Source organism: Oryctolagus cuniculus, chromosome 1 (assembly GCF_051225735.1).
Source record: "Oryctolagus cuniculus isolate XC-2025 breed Fujian yellow rabbit chromosome 1, ASM5122573v1, whole genome shotgun sequence".
NCBI classification, from domain to species: domain Eukaryota; kingdom Metazoa; phylum Chordata; class Mammalia; order Lagomorpha; family Leporidae; genus Oryctolagus; species Oryctolagus cuniculus.
In genome coordinates, this window is record NC_142867.1 from 63,024,256 (window position 1) to 63,043,654 (window position 19,399).

The 19,399-nt window shown below is 46.2% G+C and overlaps 1 protein-coding gene across 10 annotated transcripts in view; it reads right to left on the reverse strand.

The window, feature by feature from the left end:
- The window catches only part of STIM1 (stromal interaction molecule 1), a 224,037-nt gene that overhangs the window by 178,711 nt on the left and 25,927 nt on the right, over nucleotides 1–19,399 (reverse strand). The gene's annotated exons all lie outside the window — the stretch shown is intronic.

Below are 19,399 nucleotides of genomic sequence, written 5' to 3' on the forward strand. Positions count from 1 at the left end.
ACTTGGAACCCTGCATCCTCATGGGAGATCCAGAAGAAATTCCTGGCTCCTGGCTTCAGTCTGAAACAGTCCTGGCTGTTGCAGCCATTTGGTGAATAAACCAACAGTTACAAGATTCATTCTCTCTCTCTCTCTCTCTCTCTCTTTCTCCCTCCCTCCCTCCCTTTTTCCCTTCCTCCCTCTCATCCTCTCTCTAACTGCCTTTCAAATAAATAAACAAGTTTTTTTAAAGCAACTTAAATTCACTTATTCAAAAACAAATATTTGAGGGAGGTATTCAACAGGGCAATTAAGATCATCAGAGTGCATGGTTTGAGTTCTAGCTCTGCTTCCAATTCCAGCTTCCTGTAAATGCATACCCTGGAAGACAGTACTAATGGTTCAAGTAGTTGAGTTCCTGCCAGTCACAGGAAAGACCCAGACTAAGTTCTTGGCTTCTGGCTTTGATCTGGCCCAATCCAGGCCCTTGCAGCCATTTGAGAGAGTGAACTGGCAGAGGAATGATACCTCTCTCTTTCTCTCTCTCTCTCTCTCTCCCTGTCACTTTGCTTTTCAAATAAGTAAATCTTTTTTTTTTTAAATAACAAAAAAGTAAAAGCACAAATATTTATCAAGCATCCCCATCCATTCATGTTAGCTAGGCGCTAGTGACAAAAATAAGTAAGATATAACAGTCCATGGCTTCAGGGGATTCACACAAACCCCTTTATTGTTTTTGTGGATCCTAAGATTCCAGAGACCACAGACCACCAAAATGAGCAGAATGCTAGAAGGGATGACATTTTTACTCTGTCACAAACATAATATGTCAAAAGAAGTACCTCTCAAATCCACAGTTCTAACCTGGAGATAATGTTGGAAAATCAAGGAGGGTTTCAGAGATGAAGGTCTTCAAATTATTCAACATACTTTTACTGGATTTGTATTTTGTTCTTGGATACTGCACTGGACAAGGAGTCAGCAAACTGTGACCCTTAAGCCAAATCCAGTCCAACATTTGTTCTTCTAAGAAAAAGTTTTATTGGGGGGCCAGTGTTGTGGCATAATAAGTTAAGTTACTACCTGCAATGTTGGCATCCCATATGGGTGCTGGTTCGAGTCCCAGCTGCTCCACTTCAAATCCAGCCCCCTGCTAATGTGCCTGGGAAAGCAGCAGAAGATGGCCCAAGTCTTTGGGTACCTGCAGCCATGTGGGAGACCCTGATAAAGCTCCTGGCTCCAGGCTCCTAGCTTCATTGCAGTCATTTGGAGAGTGAACCAACAGATAGAATATCTATCTATCTCTCTTTCCCTCCCTCTATAATTCTACCATTCAAATAAATAAATAAATCTTTTTAAAAATTTATTGGAACACAGGCCGGCGCCGCGGCTCACTAGGCTAATCCTCCGCCTAGCGGCGCCCGCACACCGGGTTCTAGTCCCGGTCGGGCGCCGGATTCTGTCCCGGTTGCCCCTCTTCCAGGCCAGCCCTCTGCTGTGGCCAGGGAGTGCAGTGGAGGATGGCCCAGGTGCTTGGGCCCTGCACCCCATGGGAGACCAGGAAAAGCACCTGGCTCCTGGCTCCTGCCATCGGATCAGCGCGGTGCGCCGGCCGCGGCGGCCATTGGAGGGTGAACCAACAGCAAAGGAAGACCTTTCTCTCTGTCTCTCTCTCTCACTGTCCACTCTGCCTGTCAAAAAAAAAAAAAAAATTATTGGAACACATTCACCCATGTTCTTTACATTTATCTAGTTACTATCCTGCTATAACCTGCCACATGGCCCATAAATCTAAGATATTTACTATCTGGCCCTTCACAGGAAATGTTTGCTGAACTCTACACTAGACCTTGGAGATGCAGAAATCTATCTGTATCTTGATAGGGGTGGTAGCTGCATAGATACACACGTTGGTACAAATCCATCAAGCATTTGATTAATTTTATTGTATGTATGTCATAACTCAATATATTCTTAATGAATAAAGAGTTATCAGTCCCTGCACTCTAGTAATTCAAACTCTGGTGGAAAGACATTCAAGTAAACAATTATAGTACAATAATGATAAGAATCATAATGAAGGGCTAGGCTAACTAAAGTAATTACAAAAGAAAATGAATAACCTAGATAGGTCACATCTATGACACATGGGTGCAGGAACCTAATTACTTGACCCCTTCACACCTGTCTCCCTGGGTCTGCACTAGCCTGAAGCTGGAGTCAGAATCCGGCGCCCCAACCGGGTCTAAGACCTGGGGTGTGGCGCCGCAGGAGGAGGATTAGCCAAGTGAGCCACGGAGCTGGCCATCTGACTTTCAGATAAATAAATTAATCTTTAAAAAACATAAATAAGTAAACATGGATTTAAGAGAAGTCGAATAACATGTTCAATATCACAAAGCTAGTAGGAAGTAGAATCAAAATTTGAGACTGAACTCAATGTTCTTAACTTTATGCTATACTTGTAACCCAAAACCAAAAAATCCAAAAGACAAAACATTACAAAATCTGAAACCTGAGGCTGGTGTTGTGGTATACCAGGGGAAGCCACCACCTGTGATGCCAGCATCCCCAGTGGGCACTAGATTGAGTCCCAGCTGTTCCACTTCTGATCCAGCTTCCAGCTAATGCCTTGGAAAGGCAGTGGATGATGGCCCAAGTGCTTGGGCACCTGCACCCACGTAGAAGCTTCTCCTAGCTCCTGGCTTCAGCCCAACCCAGCTCCAGTCTTTGTAGCCATTTGGGGAGTGAACCAGTAGACGGAGGATCTCTCTCTCTCTCTCTCTCTCTTGGTCTCTCTCTATATATATAACCCTGCCTTTCAAATAAATAAATAAATCTTTAAAAAATATTCTGAAACTTTTTGAATGCTGATGACATACCTGATCTCATGTGACTAGTCACAATCAAAATGCAGGTACACTAAAAATATTGTATAAAATTACCTTCAGATTATGTGTATAAGGTATATATGAAACATAAATGAATTTTGTGTCTAGACTTGGGTCCCATCCCCAAGATATTTCATCATGTATTTGCAAATATTCCAAAATAAAAAAAAAAATCCAAAATCTGAAACACTGTCAAGCAAGTATTCTATATACATTTCTATCTTAACAATTCACATTATTAACTATCAGTGGTACACTTAGTTATAACTCAAAATTCCTGCTACTTCCTAATAATAAGTTCCATGGGACCCCAGGTCTTACCAAAGTTGATTATTTTACAAGTTTAGAGCTTAACTTAGTATTGTACATAATTGTCTAGAAAAGTGAAAGTCCTGAGGGTGGAGTCCAATCCCATTGCTCAAACAAGGCCTTCCAGAAGCAAAATCAGGAAACCACTACCTCTAGTTGACCTAGCTGATAATGAAAAAAGCCACGCTAGAAAACACATTTAAATACAATATCCTATTGAGCTTACTACATCCATCAGATTCTCATTACCAGGCTGGGATTACCCATTCAGTCCAAGAGACTGGCCAGGAAAAGCCAGAGTCTCTGTCAGTGTTGCTGGCATGCAGCTCTAAGGGAGGTGATGGAGAAAATTTTAGAGACTTCTAAGGTGTCAAATACCCTCAGCAACCTCTTTCACAAACTTAAAGTCTCCTGGATGTCTAACCCTGTAAGAGGACTATCGGAATGATCACAGAAATCATAGCTTTAGCAGAACCAGATAGACCTCCTCAGATCACCACCTGGAATGGGCCCCTGTTTTCAGATTGTAAATTGTTTCTTACTAACCTTATTTTACACAGATAATGCAAGTGAGGTCCAGAGAGGGTAAGTGACATGGCTCAGTGTGGGGAGCAACTCGGACTAGACTAAGTTACTGGAATTAAGACTTATTCTATGCATCTGCTTTCCCACAATATGGCGCTGAGAAGGGAGTAACAACTTCTACGCAGCTGCCTCTCGCCAGCTTGAGTGACAACCTGCAGGAGCTGATCCTGCTCCTGATTGGAGGAGAGCAGCGTACTCGGCGTGTGGGTAGCAGAGTTGGGATTGGTGGAGGAGGACTATAAAGGAAGAGAGAGACAACATGCACCAGGAACATCTAAGGGGAACATCTATCTGAAGGAACACCTGTGCAGCCCCCGAGAGAGCCGGCCGGCGGTATGCCACTCCCCCGCGGAAGTGGGGAAAGTGGCTAGAGGGAACCGCCCTTCCACGGAGGTGGAAGGGATGGTAGCCAACCCGGGAAGAACCAGCAGCAAACCCGGGGAGGGCCGAGCAGACAAAAGAACAGCGCAGGGTCCTGTGTCGTTCCTCCACCAAGAGGGGGAGTGACAGCTCAGGTCAGATATCTAAGAGGGAGGAAGAATAAAAGAATAACCTCAAGTGTCGCTCCCCCTCTTCGTGGAGGAACGACACTAAACCCTGCCTAGGCTTCATATCCGAGTCACGGCACCATTATGTCGCTCCCCCTCTTCGTGGAGGAACAACACTAAACCCTGCGCTGTTCTTTTGTCTGCTCGGCCCTCCCCGTGTTTGCTGCTGGTTCTTCCCGGGTTGGCTACCGTCCCTTCCACCTCCGTGGAAGGGCGGTTCCCCCTGCCACTTTCCCCACTTCCGCAGGGGAGCGGCACACCGCTGGCCGGCTCTCTCGGGGGCTGCTCAGGTGTTCCTTCAGATAGATGTTCCTGGTGCATGGTGTCTCTCTCCTCCTTTATAGTCCTCTTCCACCAATCCCAACTCTGCTACCCACATGCCGAGTACGCTGCTCTCCTCCAATCAGGAGCAGGTCCTGCTGTTTATTGGTTGAACTGGAGGCAGCTGTGTAGAAGCTGTTTACTCCTCTCCCAGCGCCATATTGTGGGAGAGCAGATGCATAGAATAAGTCTTAATTCGAGTAACAGTCTAGTCCCAGTTGCTCCCCACACTCAAGGAGTAGCATTCTTGATGAAAAGGTAAAACTCACAAAACTTTAAGAACACATGGTCAGGTGGGAAGAGAGATTCCAACAAGGAGTTACAGTTATGGAAAGGAAGAACAAGACTTGAGGCCTCAGTAAAAGTCCCCACCCAACACTCACCTTACAAAATAAAAGGGCCCCTCCTTGCTTTTACAGCTCCCTTAATACTTACTACCCTGTAACACCTGTTTACATATCTCCCCCACACAACAGTTCTTCAATGTTATGTGCCTTATATTATTCTTATCTATATTATCAGCACCCAGCCTAGATAACTACACCTCCTGCTGACTTTGAAAAAACTCAGACTAACTTCACTCCCAAAATACTAAAAACAAGGCATATGTACCTTGTCAGGTGTCTGCCAAACCAAGATGCCAAATTCTCAAGAGTCTTGATAAGGCTAACAGTGACTGTTCATCTGTAAGACACTGGTAACCTCAATCATCTCAGAGGCTGTGTTAATAATTAAATGTGTTTCATCATGAGCAAGCCAGATAGGATAAAGGATTGTAAATCAGGTCTTTTGTTGGGTTTGTCCCCCACCTTGAATTGATTGATATTTCCTCCCCAAGATTGTGCTTAAAAACCTCATTGCCACCAGGCCTTTGGGTCTTCTTCCCTTGGAATCCCCCACTTTGCTACTCCAGCAGGAGGTTTCCAACTTGAATAAATCCTACTTTACTTTCAAAAAAATAATAATTAAATGGTTGTGTCTTAAAAATTAAAGGTGTAGGGCTGGCATTATGGCCTGGCAATTTAAGCCACTACCAACCTATAACACCAGCATCCCGTATCAGAATGCCAGTTCAAGCCTCAGCTACTCTGCTTCCAATCCAGCTTCCTGCTAATATGCCTGGAAAAGCAGCACAAGATAGCCCAAGTACTTGAGCCCCTGACACCATTAGGAAACCTGAACAGAGTTCTTGGCTTTTGACTTCAGCCTGGTCCAGCTCCGACTGTTAGTCATTTGGGGAGTAAACCAGCAGATGGAAGATATCTCAAATCTTAAACAAAAAAAAAAAAAAAAAAAAAGGAAACTCACAAGAACACTCCTAGATAGGGACCACTGAAGGTTACATCTCAATATAACAAGAATACTTGAGGCAGGGCCGGCGCTGTGGCTCACTTGGTTGATCCTCCCCCTGCAGCACTAGCATCCCATATGGGCGCCGGGTTCTAGTCCCAGTTGCTCCTCTTCCAGTCTAGCTCTCTGCTGTGGCCCGGGAAGGCAGTGGAGGATGGCCCAAGTGCTTGGGTGCCTGCACCCACATGGGAGACCAGGAGGAAGCACCTGGCTCCTGGCTTCGGATCGGCATAGCTCCGGCTGTAGTGACCATTTTGGGGACGTGAACCAACGGAAGGAAGACCTTTCTCTCTGTCTCTCTCTCTCACTCTCTAACTCTATCTGTCAAAAAAAAAAAAAAAATACTTGAGGGATGGCACTGTGGCGTAGCAGGTTAAACCACCACCTGCAGTGCCAGCATCCCATGTGGGTGCCAATTCAAGTCCTGGCTGCTCCACTTCCAATCCAGCTCTCTGGTATGGCCTGGGAAAGCAGTAGAAGATGGCCCAAGCCTTGGGCCCCTGCACCCATGGGGGAGACCCAGAAGAAGCTCCTGGCTCAGCTCCAGCCATTGCAGCCAGCTGGGTGGTGAACTAGTGGATGGAAGACATTCTCTCTCTCTCTCTCTCTCTCTCTCTCTCTCTTTCTCTCTCTGCTTCTCTTTCTCACTTTGTATAACTCTGACTTTCAAATAAATTAAAAAAAAAAAAAACAAGAATACTTCATGGGGCTGGCATTCTGGCACAGCAGGTTATGCTACTGCCTATAATGCTGACATACCATATCAGCACCAGTTCTGGCTGTCCCACTTCTGATTCAGATCCCTGCTGATGTACCTTGGGAAAGGAGTGGAGGATGACCCAAGTGCTTGGGCCCCTGCACCCATGTGGGAGACCTGGATAAATTTTCAAGCTCCTAACTTCAGCCTGGCACAACCTTGGCCATTGTGGTCATTTGGGGAAATAACCAGTGGATATTGCTCATGCACTCACCCATGCTCTCTCTCTCTCTTTTTCCCTGTCTCTCTCTAACTCTACTTTTTAAAATAAATAAATAAATATTTTTTAAAATTAAATTAAAAATACTCCATCTGCTTTGCTAGCCCTAGAGGCGTGAAGGCACAGAGACAGCAAGTACCTGTTCAGCAGCAGGTCTGAACATTCAGAGTTCCCTCCTTCTCCCGCCATAGTAGAGTCTGGCCATCAAGATGACATGAAAGGAATGTAGCACAGTAGGTTAAGCCTCTGCCTGTGGCACTGGCATCCCATATGGATGCTGGCTCAAGTTCCAGCTGTTCACTTCTGATCCAGCTCCCCGCTGATGGCCTGGGAAAGCAGTAAAAGATGGCCCAAGTGCTTGGACCCCTGCACCAATGTAGGAGACCTGGAAGAGGTTCCTGGGTCTTGGCTTCAGATTGGCCTGGCTCTGCCTATTGTGGTCATTTGGGAAGTGAACCAGCAGATGGAAGACCTTTCTCTCTGTCTTTCCCTCTCTCTGTCTGTAACTCTACCTCTAAATAAAATCTAAAAACAAAACAAAAAGTTGACATGAAAAACACAAGAAGGATGCCAATGAAACCCTCAAAACTTTTCAATGGCTGAAGGCAATGTTCCAAACTATATAGCATCTCTACTTAGGACCTAAGTTGTAACAGCAAAGTGAACACCCGCCCTTGTATTTCCTATAGTGCCCATTGAAAGGGAAAGGAAGTGTTTCTTCCTTTTAGCACCGCTTGTCTGGAAAAGTTGATCTCCTGAGAAATGCCCGGGCACATATCTGGCAAATAGGATCTAGCAAAAGCTTGAACCCCACAAAAGCATCTCAATCATTCCACCTTGCTGGGCTCCAGTGCTGAAAATAGCCCCAAATGAAAAACAAGCTGTGTGAACTACTTATCCAGTTTCACAGCAAAGGCAGGCCTTAGCTGGATGAAGAGGACAAACCCCTCACTCCTTAACAAGCAAGGCTACAGGCCTCACCTGTTTCTAGTCCCATAGCAACTGGCAAAGCTCTGGCACCTCACAAGCCTCATCTTTCCAAAACAGCAATTAAACATGTGCAGAACAAGGAAGGGCCTTCTTCAGTCAGCCCAGCACTGCTTGGTAGGGTGGTAGGAAGAGAGATTTCCAAGTCTGAAGATGAAATGAAACGTCCCAAAGCAGCCCACATGCCAGAAGAAGCATTGTGCAGCTACGCTTCATATTCTGCCAATGAACTTAATGGGCTCCTCCATCTAGACCCTGCAATAATGTGCATTTATTTTATTTTATTTATTTATTTGAGAGAGAGTTACAGGCAAAGAAAGGGAAAGATAGAGAGATCTTCCATCCGCTTGTTAACTCCCCAAATGGCCGCAACAACTGGACCAGGACAATCCGAAGCCAGGAGCTTCTTCCAGGATTCCACATGGGTACAGGGGGCTAAGCACTTGGGCCATCTTCCACTGTTTTCTCAGGCCACCAGAAGAGAGCTGGATCAGAAGAGGAGTAGCCAGGACACAAACTAGTGATATGGGATGCTGGCACCACAGGCGGAGATTTAGCCCACTGCACCACGGTACAAATATCTACAATGTGTAGATTTTTTTTTTTTTTTTTTTGACAGAATGGACAGTGAGAGAGAGAGACAGAGAGGAGGGTCTTCCTTTGCCATTGGTTCACCCTCCAATGGCCGCCACGGCTGGCGCGCTGTGGCCGGCGCACTGCGCTGATCCGAAGGCAGGAGCCAAGTGCTTCTCCTGGTCTCCCATGGGGTGCAGGGCCCAAGCACTTGGGCCATCCTCCACTGCCTTCCCGGGCCACAGCAGAGAGCTGGCCTGGAAGAGGGGCAACCAGAAAAGAATCCGACGCCCCGACCGGGACTAGAACCCCGGGTGCCGGCGCTACTAGGTGGACGATTAGCCCATTGAGCCGCAGCACCGGCCATGTGTAGATTTTTTTAAGAAATGTCTCCTTTGTGTTTCCTTTTTAAGAGTTATTTATTTATGTATTTATTTGAAAGGCAGAGTGACAGAAAAAGGGAATAACAGGAACAAAGAGATATCGCCCATCCACTTGTTCATTCCTCAAATGCCCACAAGAGGCAGGTTTAGGCCACAGTGAAGCCAGGAGCCAGGAATTCCACTGGGTCTCCCACATGGGTAGCAGGGTCTCAGTGCTTGAATTATCATCTGCTGCCTCCCAGGTGCTTTAACAGGACGTTGGATCAGAAGAAAAGGCTGAGGCAGGACTTGATGCCAGGCACCCTGATATGGGATGTGGGTGTCCCAGCAGCAGCTTAACCTGCTGTGCCACAATGCTCACCCCTACAACATCTATTTAAAGTCAGGCTTACCTAACCCCAAATCAGAATCAATTAGTCTGCAGTCTCAGACACTAAGTCCATCCCTGTCTATCATATACCTTGACCCAGGCCATTAGAGTCAATTGTTTCCAGATGGGCCTCGGTTTCATAATGCCCACATTTCCAATTTTGTCCAGTGCAGGGCCAGACTTATAACAAACGCTCAAAAGCCAGTTAGATGGCAAAAGTAAGGAGGTACAGAAACAGGACAGGAAGAAGAAGTCAAGAATGTGTCCTGCCTTCGTCTTCCTGGAGGGCTTCATCCAGTGCATGCCCTTTGGTCCTGCACTCAGGCTGGGTTTCACAGACTTCGTTTCTCATTACCAAGCTCATGGTCATCTCTCCCTCTTCAGACCACACACAATCCTCTCTGAAGTAGTCCCTGAATCATCCTGGATGCCATCCTAGATGCTTGTTTCACCTGCTGGGAATGTTTGGAAACTTCTTGAGTATATGAGCTAAGTTTCTCTTCATTTAGCACAAAACACAACACCAGCCACAAGGAAGTCAATCAACAGCTATCTACAGAGTGCAAAACAATCAGCTTTCCTTTGCTTCCAAATGCTTATCTATGAAAATGGTATCTGCCATGGGTACCTCTCACCTGATTGCTCCTACAGACTGGGGTTATTTCTCTTATTCTATATCCCCAGCTGGTTCTCAGGTAATTCTCCAGGAAGAATTCAGGCCAAATGATTTGGCACCTATATTTGGCTTACAGCTATATGATACTGAGGTGTCATCAGAATAGAGATTACAACTCATCCTACAACCCACACCAATTCTTTTTTTAAAAGATTTATTTATTTTATTTGAAAGTCAGAGTTACACAGAGAGAGAAGGAGAGGCAGAGAAAGAGAGAGAGAGACAAGTCTTCCATACACTGGTTCACTCCCCAATTCACTGCAATGGCTGGAGCTATGCTGATCCCAAGCCAGGAGCCAGGAGCCAGGAGCCTCTTCTGGGTCTCCCACATGACCCAAACCAATTCTCAGCCATGAGCCAAAGCTGAACAGTGTTATATATTCCAATAAACCACTGGTGCGCTCATGCCTAAGATCATGCTCAAGCTTACTTCTAAAACTGGAATGGGCCCCTTTGTGGGCTAAAGTCCTGGAGGAAGACATCTAATCAGAAAAGAAAATAGATTATAATTTTCTGAACTGTGGTAAAACCAGTATTTCTCATTAAACCCAAGTTATCTTTGTTTTTATTGAGTTATAATTCACATAGTAGGGTTTGGATGCGGTTTAATCCCCAAAGGTTCACTACTAGAAGCTTGTTCCTCAGTGTGGTGGGTTTGAGATGGTGCAATCTTTAAGTGTTGGGATCTAGTGGAAGGTAATTAGGTCCTGAGGGCTCCACCCTCAAGAATGGTCTCAAAGAGTTGGTTGGATCTCACAGCACTGAATGAGAGAAAAGTATTTGGCAACTATACATCTGACAAGGGACTCAACTCAACAGCACGCAAACAAATCATCTGATTAAAAAATAGCAACAGACATTTTCCAAAAGAAGACACACAAATGTCCCCCAAGTATATTAAAAAAAAATCTGGGGCCAATGCTGTGGCATAGCACTAAAGCCACCGACTGCACTGCATCCCATGTGGGCACCAATTCAAGCCCCGACTGCTCCACTTCCGATCCAGCTCTCTGCCATGGCCTGGGAAAGCAGCAGAAGATGATCCAAGTCCTTGGGTCCCTGCACCTGCATGGAAAGACCTGGAGGAAGCTGCTGGCTCCTGGCTTCGGATCGGCACAGCTCTGGCTGTTGCAGCCAACTGAGGAGTGAACCAGTGGATGGAAGACCTCTCTCTTTCTCTCTGCCTCTCCTCTAAGTGTGTAATTATGACTTTCAAATAAATAAATAAATCTTTTTTAAAAAATTCAACACCACTAATCATCAGAGAAATAAAAGTCAAAAGCATCCAAGATATCACCTCACTCCAAATAGAATGGCTGCTATAAAACAGGCAAATGGGACACACAACGAGCCGCATCTCATATCAAAGTGCCTGGGTTAAGGTCTGACTCCACTTTCCATTCCCAGTTCCTGCTAATACTCACCCTGGGAGGCAGCAGATGATGGCACAAGTATTTGGGTCCCTGTGGGACCCCTGTGGGAGATCTAGACTGTTTCAGGCTACTGACTGACCTGCCCAGCCATGACTGTTGCAGGTATTCGGGAAATGAACAAGAAGACAGAAGATTGATCTCTCTCCCTCATCCCCGGCTTTTAAAATAAATTAAAATAAATTAAAAAATGTTTTAAGCCAGCGCCGTGGCTCACTAGGCTAATCCTCCGCCTTGCGGCGCCGGCACACCGGGTTCTAGTCCTGGTCTGGGCGCCGGATTCTTTTCTGGTTGCCCCTCTTCCAGGCCAGCTCTCTGCTGTGGCCAGGGAGGGCAGTGGAGGATGGCCCAGGTGCTTGGGCCCTGCACCCCATGGGAGACCAGGATAAGTACCTGGCTCCTGCCATCGGATCAGCGCAGTGCGCCGGCCACAGCGCACCAGCCGCAGCGGCCACTGGAGGGTGAACCAACGGCAAAGGAAGACCTTTCTCTCTGTCTCTCTCTCTCACTGTCCACTCTGCCTGTCAAAAAAAAAAAAAAAAGATAAAAAAAGTTTTAAATGAAAACAGAACTTACCAGCAATAGTGTGTACATATCCAAAGGAAATAAAACACTATGTCAAACAGACATTTACACACTTATACTCCTGTATTTATTGCAGACTATTCACAGTAGCTCAAAAATGGAAATAAGTTAAACGTCCATCAATTGATGACTGGGTAAAGAAAACGTATGCACACATTGGAATACCTTCCAGCCATAAAAATAGGTGAAATTCTGTCAATGTGACAACATGGATGGAACTGGAGGTCATTACGTTAAGTAAACTAAGTCAGGCCCATAAAGACAAATACTGCATGATCTCATTCATCAGCAAAACCTAAAAATGTTGATCTCATAAAAGTTGAGAGTAGAATAGTGGTTACCAGAGAGTGGGAGAATAGCAGGGAGGGTGGGTGAAATGGGGAAGGTTGGTCAACAGGTACTAAGTTGTAGGTAGAAGGAAGAAATCTGGTATGCCATTGTACAGTAAGATGACTACAGATAATAATAATGTACTATATTTTAAGATGTATTTATATCTTTGAAAGGTGGAGTTACATAAACAGAGGGAAAGTCACAGTCAGAGAGAGAGATCATCCATCAGCCGGCTCACTTCCCAAATGTCTGCAACAGCTGGAGCTGGGCTGATCCAAAGCCAGGAGCCAGGAGCTTCTTCTGGGACTCCCATGTGAGTGCAGGGCCCAAGTACCTGGGCCATCTTCTTCTGCTTTCCCAGACCCATTAGCAGAGAGCTGGACTGGAAGTGGAGCAGCCCATCCGGGACTCAAACCAGCATCCATATGGGATGGTGGCAGCTTTATCCTCTACACCACAGCACTGGCCCCTGCTGTTTTCAGTATTTAGTGAATGAACAGTAAATGAAATATCCTCTCTCTCTTTCTGCTTTTCAAATAAATAATTTTAAGGGGCCAGCACTGTGGCGTAGCGGGTAAAGCCGCTGCCTGCAGTGCCGGCATCCCATATGGGCACCAGTTCAAGACTCAGCTGTTCTACTTCCAATCCAGCTCTCTGCTATGGCCTGGGAAAGCAGTAGAAGATGGCCTCTTGGGACCCTTGGGCCCTTGCACCTGCGTGGGAGACCCGAAAGAAGCTCCTGGCTTTGGATCGGCACAATTCCAGGCATTGCAGCCAATTAGGGTGTGAACCCGTGGATAGAAGACCTCTCTCTCTCTCTCTCTCTCTCTCTCTCTCTCTCTCTCTGCCTCTCCTTCTCTGTGTAACTCTGACTTTCAAATAAATAAATAAATCTTTAAAAAAATAATTTTAAGATTTGAGATATATGCTTAAACCCATTTTTCTCTAACAACCTCAAGACTGAAACAGAATGTCAAAAAATAAATAAAAAAGAATGGCTGATGGCAACATAGTAAAAGGAAAAATTCAAAAGTCACTGCTATTTCCCCATCTGGCTTTCTCTTTCTGTTTCTCTAAAAAGGCTGCCTTACCACTCTGCAGACATCAAAACCTGCCATTTTAAGGCCGGCGCCGTGGCTCAATAGGCTAATCCTCCACCTTGCTGCGCCGGCACACCGGGTTCTAGTCCCGGTCAGGGCGCCGGATTCTGTCCCGGTTGCCCCTCTTCCAGGCCAGCTCTCTGCTATGGCCAGGGAGTGCAGTGGAGGATGGCCCAGGTGCTTGGGCCCTGCACCCCATGGGAGACCAGGAAAAGCACCTGGATCCTGGCTCCTGCCATCGGATCAGCGCGGTGCGCCGGCTGCAGCGGCGGCCATTGGAGGGTGAACCAACGGCAAAAGGAAGACCTTTCTCTCTGTCTGTCTCTCTCACTGTCCACTCTGCCTGTCAAAAAAAAAAAAAAAAACCTGCCATTTTAGCAATGAGTTAGTAATGCTCCTTTGGTAGGATCTTCTGGCCATTTCCTGTGTTCCAGGTAGTCTTAGTTACACAGTGAGAAAGCAGGCTCTCTTTTAAATAGAATCCATGAGGTAGGATCCATGAGGTCCATGGGTCTCACCATGCTTCCCATACAGCATAGGCCAGGCCATGGGTAGAGAAGCAGCAGTTTGGGTGATGCTAGCAGAAATCTGGAGGCTAAGTGACGGAAGAGGCCAGAAATACAACCATAGCATAGTGGTTTGAATCTGATTATTTTTCTTTTGGGAACGACTGAATGTTCAGGAAAAATAGAGAAGTATTTAACAAAAACCTTTAGAGCAGTATCTGGTTTCTGAAATAACTAAAATCTCTCAGTAGCAGTGGGTTCTTATCTGTCCAGGAGCAACAATTTTGAAGCCAAAGTCCTTGAGAAAAATAAGAAGGATTTTACACTGAAAGTTTGACATTGAAACCATCCTCCAGCTGGCCACAAGCTATTTTACTTGTCCTCAGCAGGCACTGGAAACATGAAGACTAGGGACTCTGGGTACAGCTTTCAAGTCCAGCCCCTAACAGTCAACAGACTCCAAGGCAGCAAGGCATCTCTGGTGCTTGAAAGTCAAGACACAAGGAGTAGTAACCTGAAAAGGACAGGGATGCAACCCAGCTCTTCCTGTCCTTCGGGCACCCTATACTTAAATTAAAATTGACACACAAAAAAAGTCTTCTTTTAAAGGGCCATTAAATATGTTCTTACAATAGCCCAAAGTCTCAAAGTCTCAAAGAGACTAATCTCAAAGAGATTAATGATTTACCTAAGGTAATGAGACAAACAAGCAACAGCAAAGCCAAATTTCAAACTCTGGTCTAACTTCTTCCAAAGCTCTGAACACTCCTACAGCACAAAACTGTCCAATACCACACCTCTTGCTCTGTTTCCTGGATTTCCATGAGACAGTCCTCTGACCATTCAGAACAATCCAGTGCTTCTTAGTCCACTGTTAGTCCTAGCAGTCACAGGGACAAAGCCTCTCACACGCAATAGCATGATAGAAAACTGACACCACTGAGAGGTACCTGAGATTGCTGAGTTACTCTGCCATTCCCTGGTCACCAACCAAGCCTCCTGAAAACTCACAAGACACAAAGGAGATGTTCTACCTTAATGATCCTTGAAGGCAAGATGGGGTGGGGGGGCATGAAGACACACAAATATGGAAGGTACTGCAGGCAAAACACTAAACCAGAAATCAGTAGACCTGAGATCTAATCTTAGACCTAATTAGATACATGACCTCACTAGGTTATTGTGACAATTAAAGCAAAACTCCCCTGTCTTCTTTCTATCTCTTCTTTCCTTAACTCTCTTCCATTCCCTTCTCCCCAGCCCACATATGAGATTTCCCCTGTGCTAATGCTTAGTTCCCAAAGGAGGGCATCTAGGACATGCCAGGGTACTTACTGATTCTACTCCTAGATAGTACCAGACCCATTTAACCCTCAAACCCACTCTAACTAATGCAATGTCTGATCACTCCACTCAGGACCATGTTCTTTGCTCACTTCTTGCCACATGGCTTCAACTGACAAGCAAGAAGCTTTATTCTACCTGAAAGCCAAATAATTTTTCCCTGAGGCTTACTTATTCTACCAAGAAACCAAACCAGAAGATAAATCTCCAAAGTCTAAAATGCTGTTCCGGGTCCGGCGCTGCGGTGTAGCAGGTAAAGCCACCGCATGCAGTGCCAGAATCCCATATGGGCACAAGTTTGAGTCCTAGCTGCTCCACTTCCAATCCAGCTCCCTTCTATGGCCTAGGAAAGGCAGTGGAAGATGGCACAAGTCCCTGGGCCCCTGGAACCACATGGGAGACCCAGAAGTTCCTGGCTTCAGATCAGCTCAGCTCTGGCCATTGAGGCCATTTGGGGAGTGAACCAGCAGATGGAAGACCTCTCTCTCTGCCTCTGCCTCTCTGTAACTCTGCCTTTCAAATAAATAAAGAAATCTTAAAAATAAAGTAAGGCCGGCGCCACGGCTCACTAGGCTAATCCTCCGCCTTGTGGCGCCGGCACACCGGGTTCTAGTCCCAGTCTGGGCGCCAGATTCTGTCCCGGTTGCCCCTCTTCCAGGCCAGCTCTCTGCTGTGGCCAGGGAGTGCAGTGGAGGATGGCCCAAGTGCTTGGGCCCTGCATCCCATGGGAGACCAGGATATGTACCTGGCTCCTGCCACCAGATCAGCGTGGTGCGCCGGCCACGGTGGCCATTGGAGAGTGAACCAATGGCAAAGGAAGACCTTTCTCTCTGTCTCTCTCTCTCACTGTCCACTCTGCCTGTCAAAAAAATAATAATAATAAAAGTAAAATAGGGGCCGGCGCTGTGGCGCAGCAGGTTAACACCCTGGCCTGAAGTGCTGGCATCCCATATGGGCACTGGTTCAAGACCTGGCTGCTCCACTTCTTACCCAGCTCTCGGCTATGGCCTAGGAAAGCAGTGGAAGACAGCCCAAGTCCTTGGGCCCCTGCACCTGCACGGGAGACCTAGAAGAGGCTCCTGGCTTTGGACTGGCACAGCTCCTGCCATTGCGGCCAATTAGGGAGTAAACCAGTGAATGGAAGACCTCTCTCTCTCTCTTTCTCTTCTCTCTCTCTCTCTCTCTCTCTGCCTCTCCTCTCTTTGTGTAACTCCAACTTTCAAATAAATAAATAATTCTTTAAAGAAAAATAAATAAAATAAAATGCTGTTCAGAGTGCTTTAAAATCATAAGGTAGGGGTCCAAACTGGGGCATAGCAGGTAAAGCTGCCACCTGCAGTGCTGGCATCCCATATGGGCGTTGGTTCGAGTCCCAGCTGCTCCGAGTCCAAGCTGCTCCTCTTCTGATCTACCTCTGCTATGGCCTGGGAAAGCAGTAGAAGATGGCCCAAGTGCTTTGGCCCCTGCACCTTTGTGGGAGACCCAGAAGAAGCTCCTGGCTCCTGGATTTGGATAGGTCCAGCTCCATCCATTGTGGCCATTTGGGAGTGAATCAGAAGATGGAAGACATCTCTCTCTCTCTCTCTCTCTCTCTCTTTCTCTGTCACTCCTTATCTGTAACTCTACCTTTCAAATAAATAGATAACTATTTAAAAAATAAACCTCTGAAAAATAAGGTAAAAGGATGAGGTTTTGGGAACCCTGTCTGAGAAGCAGATAAACCCCACTGGCCTTTGTGCATTTATGACAAGGGCAGGTGAACCTGCTGCAACTTCAACAGTTCTGAAAATGCCTGAGTACAAGGACCTCAGCCTACTAGAATTACTCAGGCATGAGAGGAAAATTGAGTTTTCACTAGTAAAGGTCAACTCATAAATACCTGATTAACCCAAATGAACACACTCCACTCCACCTCCTATGAGAATTTACAACTGATCCGGAACAGAAGTCAAGCTGAGAGCCTGTTTTCAAAGCAATAACTGACAATTACTGAGGTGTTTGAGGGGTAAGGAGTAGGCAGCAATGGCTGGCTGTAAAAGAATAATCCAAATTAGCTAAGTCCAGACTCTCCAGTGGAAGCTGCTTCTTCTGCAACAACCTCTGCATAAACCCATAGGGCAAATGTGACCTCGCCTACAAAGTGAAGAGCCAGTCCTTCCACCATTTCCATGGGAAATAAAGAAAAGCAAAGCACACCAATTCCAAGACTCTTGCTTAATCCCACAGAGTTCCTTTTGTGGTGATACTGTGTCAATAATTCCAATGTGGGACCAGCACTGTGGCACAGCAGATAAAGCTGCCGCCTGCAGTGCCAGCATCCCACAGGGGTACTGGTTCAAGTTCCGGCTGTGCTACTTCCAATCTAGCTCTCTGCTATGGCCTGGGAAAGCAGCAGCAGATGGCCCAACTCCTTGGGTCTCCCTCCCATGTGGGAGACCTGGAGGAGGCTCCTGGCTCCTGGCTTCGGATCAGCACAGCTCTGGCTGTTGCAGCCAACTGGGGAGTGAACCAGTGGATGGAAGACCTCTCTCTCTCTGCCTCTTCTTCTCTCTCTGTGTAACTCTTTCAAATAAATAAATAAATCTTTTTTAAAAATTCCAATTTGATACATAAAGAAGACATTTCAGAGCAAACCTGTGAAGCCATGGTCTAGTCTGCCCTGCACAACTCTGCTTCTTCCTTTGTGTGTCCATTATACTTTTTTTTAATTTTAAGATTTTTATTTGAAAAGCAGTTACAGACAGGCAGAGAGAGAGAGAGAGAGGTCTTCCATCTGCTGGTTCATTCCCCAAATGCCTGCAACAGTCAGAGTTGGGCCAATCTGAAACCAGGAGCCTGGAGTTTTTTCAGGGTCTCCTACATGAGTGCAGGGGCCCAAGGACTTGGGCCATTTCTTGCTGCTTTCCCAGGCACATTAGCAGGGAGCTAGATCAGAAATGAAGCAGCCAGAACTCAAACCCACGGCCATAATGGGATCCCGGTACTGCAGGCAACAGCTTTACCCGCTACACCAAGCACCAACCCCTCCACTGCACTTTTCAAACTAGAAATGGCAAATGAAAAGAATTATCTTTTGCTAAGCACTTATTATATGCTAGACCTTGAAAAAGGCTTTTAAATTTTTATTTTTATTTTTTCAAACTCTTCCAATAACCCTATGTGATAGCTTATCCTACTCCAATTTTATAAAGAAGAAACAATTTTTTTTTTTTTTTTTTTTGACAGGCAGAGTGGACAGTGAGAGAGAGAGAGACAGAGAGAAAGGTCTTCCTTTGCCGTTGGTTCACCCTCCAATGGCCGCCACGGCCGGCGTGCTGCGGCCGGCGCACCGCGCTGATCCGATGGCAGGAGCCAGGAGCCAGGTGCTTTTCCTGGTCTCCCATGGGGTGCAGGGCCCAAGCACTTGGGCCATCCTCCACTGCACTCCCGGGCCACAGCAGAGAGCTGGTCTGGAAGAGGGGCAACCAGAAAAGAATCCGGCACCCCGACCAGGACTAGAACCCGGTGTGCCGGCGCCGCTAGGCGGAGGATTAGCCTAGTGAGCCGCGGCGCCGGCCAAGAAGAAACAATTTACTCATGGAAGGTGCTGGTAAAGCACAGAACCCAAATAGGAACCCAGCCTGTCTGGTCAAAAAAATAATTTATCCTTCAACAAACATACCAGGCACCACTCCTGGGTAAATACATAGCAATGTATGAGATAGACAAAAACCCCTGTCTTTATGGAGTTTTCATTCCAAACCAAGATACTTCCATAGACAGATATTGGTATTTCTTTCTTCTCCAGCAGGCAGGATTCAATAAATGTGTGCTGAGCCTCAGAAGAAATTCTTGCAGCTAGTGCTCACGAAGCATCCAACAATTGGCCCATTAGTTCTGCATCCTTCTTCCCATCTGTGTCAAGTAATATTTTAAACTACGGCATAACGAATTGGTTCCAGTATGACAATAAGAGTTCACAAAAACATTTTCACATACATTATCTTTAAAAAAAAGATTTATTTATTTATTTGAAAGGCAAAGAGAGAGAAGGAGAGAAAGATCTTTCATCAACTGGTTCACTCCTCAAATGGCTGCAATAGACCCATCTGGGTCAGGCTGAAACTAGAAGGCAGAAATTCCATACTGGTCTCCCACATGGGTGACAGGGGT